Here is a 9,362-nt window from a genome sequence, read left to right as displayed (position 1 = left end):
CTGGATGGCCCCCTCCCCTCCCCGCTGGCGGCCCCGCCACAAGTGGCCTTTGGTATTTGCAAACATTGTGGCGAGGGGCTGGGAAGGTCTCGGCCCACCCCAGCGGGCGCCTTTGTGCTGTGCGGACCCCCGGGGGCTCATTTCCATCCCGCCCGGGCGCTCGCCTCGCTCCTTTCAGCGCCGACAGCCTTGTTCGCTGCTCCGCCGGCGTGCCCGAGCCTGCAGCAGCCGAGCGGAGCGCACAGCTGTGCCCCAGCCCGGTACCGTCCCCATCCAAGGGATTCGTGCCCCATCCAGGGGATTCGTGCCCATCCCGAGCCTGCAGCAGCCGAGCGGAGCGCACAGCTGTGCCCCAGCCCGGTACCGTCCCCATCCAGGGGATTCGTGCCCCATCCCGAGGGTTCGTGCCCCATCCCGAGGGTTCGTGCCCCATCCCGAAGGTTCGTGCCCATCCCGGGGGTTCGTGCCCCATCCCGAGGGTTCGTGCCCCATCCCGGTGGTTCGTGCCCCATCCCGGGGGTTCGTGCCCCATCCCGAGCCTGCAGCAGCCGAGCGGAGCGCACAGCTGTGCCCCAGCCCGCACTGTCCCCATCCCGGGGGTTCTGCCCCATCCCGGGGGTTCGTGCCCCATCCCGAGCCTGCAGCAGCCGAGCGGAGCGCACAGCTGTGCCCCAGCCCGCACTGTCCCCATCCCGGGGGTTCTGCCCCATCCCGGGGTGCCGAGCTGTTGTTTGTGCCGCTGCCCCGTGCGGTGCTTGTGGAGCTGCCCTGTCCTTGTCCCCTGAGGGTCAGTGCACACCTGCACAGCGGTGTCGCGCTGCCACGATCAGGGTGTGTGCTTTCAACGTGCACAGCTCGCACCTGCCCCCACCTGCTGCCAGCCCCAGCTGTGTGTACCCACTTTACACTCTGAGTGTACCCATTTTGCACTCTATGTGTACCCACTCCGCCCTTTTCACACCCCCATGCACACTCCCTACCCTCAGGGTACCCCAAATCCCCCCACCCCAGCTGAGCAGGGTGCCCAGGGCTGGCGGGCAGCTCTATCCAGCCCAGCACAGCCAGACCCATGGCACAGGGACACCTCGAGCAATTCTGGGCTCCCCACAGCTCCCAGATCCTCCCTGCACACCCAGCTGAGGGGTCACCCCATCCCGACCCCAGCCACATCCCGCAGCAGAGCCCGGGGAGCCAGCCCGTGCAGCTGATTCTGCAGCAGTGCCCGTTTGCTGGAACCGCTGTTTTATGGCCCTACTCAACACCTGCGGATCAATGCCAATCCGCATTTTATTTGGTTTGGAGTAATAAAGGTGAATTGACCCAGCTGCACCTCTGCAACTGCTCTCCCCCGCTGCCAGGTGCGGGGTGGGAGAGAAGGGCAGGGCCAGGGGACCCCGGGACACTGTGCCCATCCCTCACCGTGCCGGGGAGTGCCCGAGGGACATGGGGTTGCTCTTTTCTCGTGCTTTTTGTGACTGCGAAATCTCCTCGGGGGCCCCCGGCGGTGACCTCTTCCTGGGCGCAGCGCTAAGCCCTTTGTAATGGGATTTTGCGGCAGAACCGGCAAATTAGGGGCGAAGTGAATGTGTTAAGCTGCTGGTTTCTTTCTGGTGGTTCCCCCTCCCCAGCCCACGCCGGCCGGAGTTCGAACAAAGGCTCTGCTTTTATCTCGGGTCCTTAGAAGTCAGAGCTGTGCAGGGCTGTGCTTCCCCCTCCGGAACAGGCAGGGACAGAGATGGGGACATGGAGCGGCAGAGCTCGGGGCTCTGCCAAAGCAGCGCGGGAGGAACGTGCTGCAAGCGAGTTGTGCCAACACATTGGCTGTGGGGATACATTTAGGGAAGGAGCACAAAAGGGCTCATCTGCAGGTCAGGGAGAAATGGCACCGAGGGTTCCTTGTGGCCTGGATGCCCTCAGCATCCAAGATGGAGCAGCAGTGGGAGGGCAGCCGGGGTAGGGTGGGGAAATGTGTGGGTCTGGCCCAGCATGAATACGGTCCCCAGGCCACACTGGGGCTCTGCAGCGGTGGGACCGGCCTCTGCTTCAGAGTTCATAGTGTTACACAGCAAAGGCTTCATTAGCAGTGACAAACACAAGCCATGAATACTCGTTTAAATCCCACATCACTGACAGCATTGACAGCCGGTGCGTCCCCTTTCACTCTTGTCCACCAACTATCGGGGTCCCTTTGCCTTCCCAGAGAGGGCAGGGGGTTCTGTCTGCCCCTAGAAAGAGAAGAATGGGCAGCCCCCAGCCTGGGGCATCTCGGCCACCACAGCCATCCCCACCAGGAGGTCTCTCCTCAAGGGTGTCTCACCATCCCTTCCTCTCAGGGTGAGGGCTGATCCCCGGAACCTGCCCCGCTGCCCTGGGCGTCTCTCAGCACCCTCAGGCAGGAACAAAGCACCGTGGGGCTCGGTGGGAAGGATGTTGCTCTGACACCCCAAAAGCCCCCAAAAGCAGGCAGGGAGCAGGCAGGGGACAGTGTGCTGCCCCAGGGCCCCGCAAGGGCCTGATTTATTGCTGTCTCTTGAAGGATGCCATTAAGGCAGCGGCCGGAGCTGGGAGCACAGCTGCCGGAGCAGATCAGCGCCTGATTAATGTTGGGCAACTTGTTATATTGTCAGATAATTATCCCCAAACTGTATGACTTTTCTGCTAAGTGGCAGCGCTTAATTGCATTTTTAATTACACTGCCATCGCGGTAACCCCTCCGCGGGATGCAGGGATGCTGGGAGCCAGGCAGGAGCAGGGTAGGGGGCCTGGAACCCTTTGCAGAGGGCATGGCAGGGGCATCCCGCTCCCACAGAACCCTCCTGGTGTGGGGCACACAGCTGTGGCATCCCCCAGCCATGAGTGCTCCAGGCAGCCAGGTTTTGGAGCGATCCTTCCTGGTGCTCCCCAAGGTGGGGGGCACATGGGGTGCAGAAAAAGGGGGAGCAAGGCAGGGTGCCCCCTTTGCACTGAACAAGCTCTGAGGGCTCACTGTGCCCTGCAGCTCCCCGTCCCCATCCGGCTGGGGCAGCTCAAGGTCTGGCTTCCCCTCGCAGGCAGGGACGGGTCAGGGGTCAATACATTTAAAATTCCTCCTGGATCTCAAGCCCCCGGCAGCGGCCGCACGGGGAGCACCCTCTGGCACCCAGGCAGGCAGAACAGTGAGGGCAGAGACAGGAGGCTCTGTCTGTGTGTGTGAGGCCATGTGTGTTCATGTGTGTGCGGTTTTGGGGTGCACATGCACAGGGAGCACCCGTGTGCGTGCTTGGGTGTGGATGTACAGCACGTGTGTGAGTTTGGGGGTGTGCTCGCACACACATGAGTGCCCTTGTGTGCTGATGTGCACACACACATCTGGCTGTGTTGGTGTGCCTGTGTCGGTGTACATGTGCTGCTGTGTGCAAACATGGAGGTCTGCGCACACCTGTGAGCCTGCCCGTGCATGTCTGAGTGCCTGGGGCAGGAGGAGGTGCCCGTGTCTGTCCGTGGTGCTGGGACATCAATACCGCATGTAGCCGTGTGTGCGTGTGTGTGCAGAGGTGTGCCCGTGGCTGCACACGTGGCTGTGAGGACACCCCTGTGCCCCCACCCAGCCGGTTCTGCCGTCTGGGGTGGCTGCAGCGGGTCCTGGCTCTGCCCCCTTCCCCGTTCGTGCTGGACCTCCCAGGGAGGCTCCCCACTGACCCCGGGGGCTGCAGGGACAGGACCCTCGGGGCCTCAGGTGCAGGAGGCACCTGCAGGTCCCGGCAGCTCCGCTCCCTCACCCATCCCTCCCTGGGATGCTCCCAGGGCTGCAAGGGGCACAGCCTGGGACCCCCAGCACTGCAGGGCTGCCAGACCTGTCTGCAGTGTCCCCTGGGGCCAGGGGCCAGCTGGGGCTGTTCCTGCCGGGTACAAGGTGCTGCTGCTGGGCAGCCCCCACAGCACACCCCTCCCCAGCAGCCGGACGCTGGGCAGTGCTGGGAGGAAATGCAGGCGTTATCAGGCAGCCGCCTGCAGCCCTCGCCGTGGCCTCTGGCCCGAAATTTCCTGGCATGGCCATCACAACAGCATTTATCCCGGGCTGTGCCTTCCTACCAAGGTGGGGTCCAGCCAAGCTTCCCCTCGACATCTTAGGGGTGAGGGATGTGGTGGATCAGGCCCCCCAGATCCCTGTCAAACCAGTGGAAAGGAAGAAACATGGATTTTGATGGGAAAGGAGCCAGTCCTGAGCCCTGCCTTGGTGCTCCTCTGTGCCTCCATTCACACAGGGCACACAGATTGGGGAGAGAATCGGGCTTGGGGGGGATAAGCCTCCTGAAAGGCATCCTGGCCCCCAGCAGCCCCCCTACAAGCCCCTCTTATCTTCATGGCAGCCGGATGGGGTCTCACCAGAGAGAGGCTGAAATTTCCAGGAAAAAATGTAAATAAAGGTCCCTGTCCCGCCTGTCCCCTTATCTCAGGAATCCGGAGAGCGCCGGGCCCTTCTCCCGGCCATATTTCATCCCAGCCATCCCTGCTGGCTGCAAACCAAAGCAACAATGATGGGGATGTGTAAGAGACTTAAAGATCACAACTGCCTTAAACAGTGTCAAGGCCCCAGAATGGAGGGAGGCTGTGTCTCAGGGCCCACCAGGATCCCAGGACCATGGAAGCCACAATTTCCCACCCCACATGGCTGGGGCTTCATAGCACGGTCAGAGAGGTTTGGTGCTTCAGACCTCAGCACATAGCACCCAGCCATGGGGGTTCGAGGGTGGGAAAGCTTTTGGGTTCCCATTGCCCACCTGGTGTCCCCACACAGCAGGGTCGGGGCTCCGGCCACTTCCCCTCCCTGCTCCCAGATCAGCTGCTAATGATGTCTCCTGACCCTGCTCCAAAAGAACGTAAATTATTCAGCTTCTCATCAGGGCAATTAAATTAGCTCGTCATTGCAGGCCATGAATATTTCAGGGGGGCAGGGGCTGGGGAGCTGGGGGGGCCAGGGGTGACAGGGGTGACAGGGCTGGGGCTGAGCCCCATTCCTTGGCCAGGAGGTGCAGTGAGTGTGTCCATCCTCAGGCCACGGGGCACAGAGAGCGTGGGGAGGGTTGGGGGTCTCCTGGCAGAGGGTTTGAAGTCTGGTGCCCAGATGTCGGGTCCCACGTGGGCAGTCTGTCCCGCTGTCCTGTCTGTCTGGGTTACCTTCCCTGCTGCTGACAGAGGCCAGGTGCCAGCAGCCAGCCCCTGCCCCACTCCCTGCGCCTCCTGCACCCCACATCGCCCCCCTTTTTCGGGAGGACACCTGGGCGCTGGCGGCACTGCAAGGGGCTGCCTCCACCCCAGAGATCCCAAATCCCCGCTGCCTTCCCCTTGCCCCGGGCTGTGCCAGCTCCTGCCCGCTGCCCTCCCCGGAGCCTGCGGGTTCTCCGTCAGGATTTCTCTTTCCTTTCTTCCTCGCACTGAACAATTAATAATTTATCCCATAATAAAAGAGGAAACAGTTAATGAGATGAAAACAAGCCAGAAACATCTGCTGGGGCTGCTTTCATCGCCTCCCCGGGCCGCCTGCGCAGGAAGCGGGGGCGGGAGTGGACGGGGGCGCCGGGGGGGCCGCGGCAGCGGGAGGCTGTGCCCGCATCCCGCCCTCCCTGCCACGGCCCCCTCCTCCTCCTGGGCACCCCCAGGCCCCGCGCTCTCTGCCCACTGAGCCACCAAAACCTGGCTGGGAGCTGCCAGGCTCAGGTCATGATAGCACTGGGGGTGCTGCCGTGGGGGTGTCACCCCAAAAAGGGCGGTGAAGCTTGTTGGTCTGATGCTGCCCAGTGTGCCCAGAGTGTGCCTGGCTGCTGGAGGGGGCACAGGGCTGTGCCCTGCATTCCCTGTCCCCAGCCCCCATGCCCAGCTGTTGTTCATTACTGTGATCCGATCTCCAGTGAGTGGGGCTGCCCCCTGGACCTGATACTATCGGGGCAGCAACACAGCCCCAAACCCTCCTGGGGGGCCAGGGGGGACACGTGGGGATGGGGCAGGGCACCCTGCCAGCGCAGGGGACTGCAGGAGTGACCCCATGACTCAGTGCTTTGCTGAGATTTATGGAGTTCAAGGAGGAAGCTTATTTTGGGAACGTTTATTTCGGAACTGTGGCTTCATGGCATGTGAGGAGAGGTGTGAGGGGACATGGTGGGGATGCAGTGGGGATGCAGGGTGCTGGGGAAAGGGGGCACTGAGAGCAGACAGGGGACAGGCAGGGAAGGGGAAAGGGAAGGCAGCAATGCTCAGAGGCTGATGATGTGTGGCCAAGACCCAGACTGGAAGGAAGAGCCAGCCCTGACCAGCCCCACCATCAGCTTGGTCATGGGAGGGGACTGAGAGGTGCCACAGAGGCACCCTGGGCTGCAGGGATGGGGGTTTGGGCAGGGGCAGTGCAGCTTGTGCAGGATCTGCCGCCTGCCTCTGTTTCCAATTTAGCTGATCCTCGCCCCGATCCCTGCAGCTCACTAATCTGTTTGTCTTCCAAAGCTGTTAAGTTAATTCCGAACCCAGCAAAATCCCACGGCCTTCATCCCAGCCCACCCTCCAGCTCGATGGGTCTGGCAGGGGCACGGCAGGGAGCTGCCAGACCCTGCCAGTGTCCAGCACGGAGCCCCTCCATCCTGAATGAGCTCCTGCAGACTCCCAGAGCAGCCTCCAGCAGCCCCCAGGTCCCTCCTGGGGCCGATGCCGCTGAGGGCCGTCATGGGGACAGGCGGCTGCGATGACAGCTGGGGAGATGGCCTGTCCCTCTGCCAGCCCGGACAGGCACCCGGCCCCGCTCCGAGAGGTGCCGCGGAAAAACTGACATCAGCATCAGCCTCGAGGAATTCGGCCTCCCTGGCCCATCCCAGCTGGGGACAGGGACAGAGACAGGGGCCTCTGCCATGCACCACAGAGAATTGGGCAAGGTGAAGCAAGAATTGGGAAAGGAGGGGGTGGTGTGAGCCCCCTTCTTTGCTGTGCCCCATCCAGGAGCTGCCCAGAGGGTCTGTGAGTATCCCCAGGGTACAGTCACTGACTCTGCTCCCTGTGAGCACAGCTCCCTCCAAGCTCTGACTGCAGAGACCAGCCAGCTCATGACACTGGTGACACCCCCTGTGCTGGTGAGGGACAGTGGCTGCGGCTGAATTCCTCAGTGAGGACACAGAAAGTTCTAATCCCTTCCCAGATGTCTTGGGGCTTCTGGTATAGTTATGGTGACCCCTCGGTCCCTTCTGTCCCCCACCCCACAGGATGTGCCTGGTGGCGATGAAGAAGTTGCAGAGGGATGGTGACATCCCCCAGTTGTCTCCATGCTGGAGACCCCGACATCCTGCCCCCCTCCCCCAGTCATGCTCCATCATGTCCTCATTCCCAGCCCGGGTAATTGGTGGCCTGGTGACAGACAGGGTCATTAACAGCTTAATTTCGGCTTCATCTCTTCCTGCCTGACCCCAGCCCAGGTGGGGACTGGCCCAGCAGGGTGCAGGGATGGGCACACCGAGGCCACATTGCTGCACCGCATGGGGTGGGAGAGCAGAGGGGTGCACAACACGGGCTCCAGCACTCCCCGGGGCTGCCCACAGCACTGGCCTTGGCTCCCGACATCGGGGTGCAGGGGGCACCCCCATTCCTGGGCATGGGGCAGTGCCTCCCTGCTCCTTGCCCCACTGGGAAGGGCAGGGATGCCAGCTCAGCAGGTGCCGGCCGTTGCCCACCTTCCTGGCCTCACCCTGCCCTTGTTTGCTTCCCAACGGCGGCGGCCCTTCGGCTCCTTTGTGCGGCGGATAACAGGGATAACAGGGACCGCTGCTCCTCTGAAGTGCCGACACCCACACTGGGCACCAGGATGTGGGCACAGCAGCCACAGTCCAGGCCGTGCACGGGCAGCAGTGCGGGCAGACTGGAGGCAGCAGGTGTGGGCATGGGGTGCAGGCAGCTTTCTCACCCCCTCTGCTCCTCTGCTTTGCCTTCAGGTCCGTATTGCAGCCCATGAGCCCATCCCCAGCACCCAGCACCAGGGCAGTGCCCAGCCCTGTCCCTGTCCCCTCGCAGGGAAAGCAGCTGGCAGCAGCCCACGATGGCTGATGTGGGGCCCCCAAAGGCCGCCCCACCGGATGGAGGCCTGGCTGCCTTTCAAAGGCGTTTGTGTTGTATAATTTATCGGCGGCAGCAGATAACAGACAAGCGGCCAGCAAGGAGGGGGCTGTACCCCTGCTCTGGGGAGTTGGCATCACAGCGCTGCTGCTGCCAGGGTTCATCACACTGGGGCACACACACCTCCCTGGCCAGGGTGTAGGTCCCGTTTTGGTTTGGGGATGCCCCAAGGCACAGCCAGAGATGGTCCCTCCTGTGCCCTGCTTTGGAGCTGCTGCCTGCCTTGCACAGAGACCCCAGGGGCTACTGCACAGCCAGAGCAAGGGCAGCCCAGGTCTGGAGCACGTGCACTTCCAGCACGGGGGAAGGGCCCAGGCATGGAGGGGCATAGGGGAGGGAAGGACAGGTCCCACGGGCACGGGGGCAGCACCTGGCGCTGGATCTGAGGAGAGTTTGTTTAATCCCAGATAAGGAGGCGACGCCAGGCACCTGGCTGGCAAACGGGTGCTCCCTGAGCAGCAGCAGCCAAGGCAGTGCTGGCCCCAGCCCCCCAGCACCTGTGCCAGGCCCATCTGCACAGGGCTGCTGTTAGATGGGTATATGAGGCCCTCACATGCCACGCACATGGCCACCCACACTAGTGTGGCACAGCATGGCATGGCACGGCACATGGCACGGGGTCAGCAGAGCAGCCGGCACACGGCACAGCCAGGGCAGATGGGCATGGAGTGCAGGGAAAAGCAAAATCCTCTGCCAGATTTACACCGGGGCCAGATTTACACCGGGGCCAGCAACCCCCCGGCCAACCCTGCCCCAAGGGTTGCATGGGCACAGGGCCAAGGAGAGGGCTTAGGGACAAGGACAGCTCTTGGCGTCGTGGTCCTGCTACACAGCCAGAGCTCAGGAGGCTGTGCCAGCCTCCTGCTGCCACCCTGATCCTGCGGCATCTGTGGGGCATCTGGAAATCCATCCCCCTTCCCCATCTGGCCCTGGAGGCGGCTGCATGCCCACGACCCTGCCCAGGGCAGGGGCTCAGGTGTGCCCTGCCACAAGGGCAGGGAGGCAGACAGCAGGGCAGGCTGGCAGGGTCGCTGGGCACAGCACCCTGGGGCTGCCTGGCTGGCTGATGAGCACAGCCCCAGCTGCCTGCTGGCCTGTACCCACTGTGCCAGGCCTCAGCAGGGGCAGACAGGCACAGCCAGGTGGGATTAGCCCTTTGTGTCACCCCGCAGCGGCCTGAGAGCATCCAAGCAGGGGACACAGCTTTGCCATGGCCCTCAGCCTGAATCACATCAGGA

Source organism: Melozone crissalis, unplaced genomic scaffold, assembly GCF_028551555.1.
Source record: "Melozone crissalis strain CALT ecotype California unplaced genomic scaffold, PUWL_Pcris_2 ptg000034l_1, whole genome shotgun sequence".
Classification (NCBI taxonomy): Eukaryota; Metazoa; Chordata; class Aves; order Passeriformes; family Passerellidae; genus Melozone; species Melozone crissalis.
Note: the sequence above shows the minus strand (reverse complement) of the source record.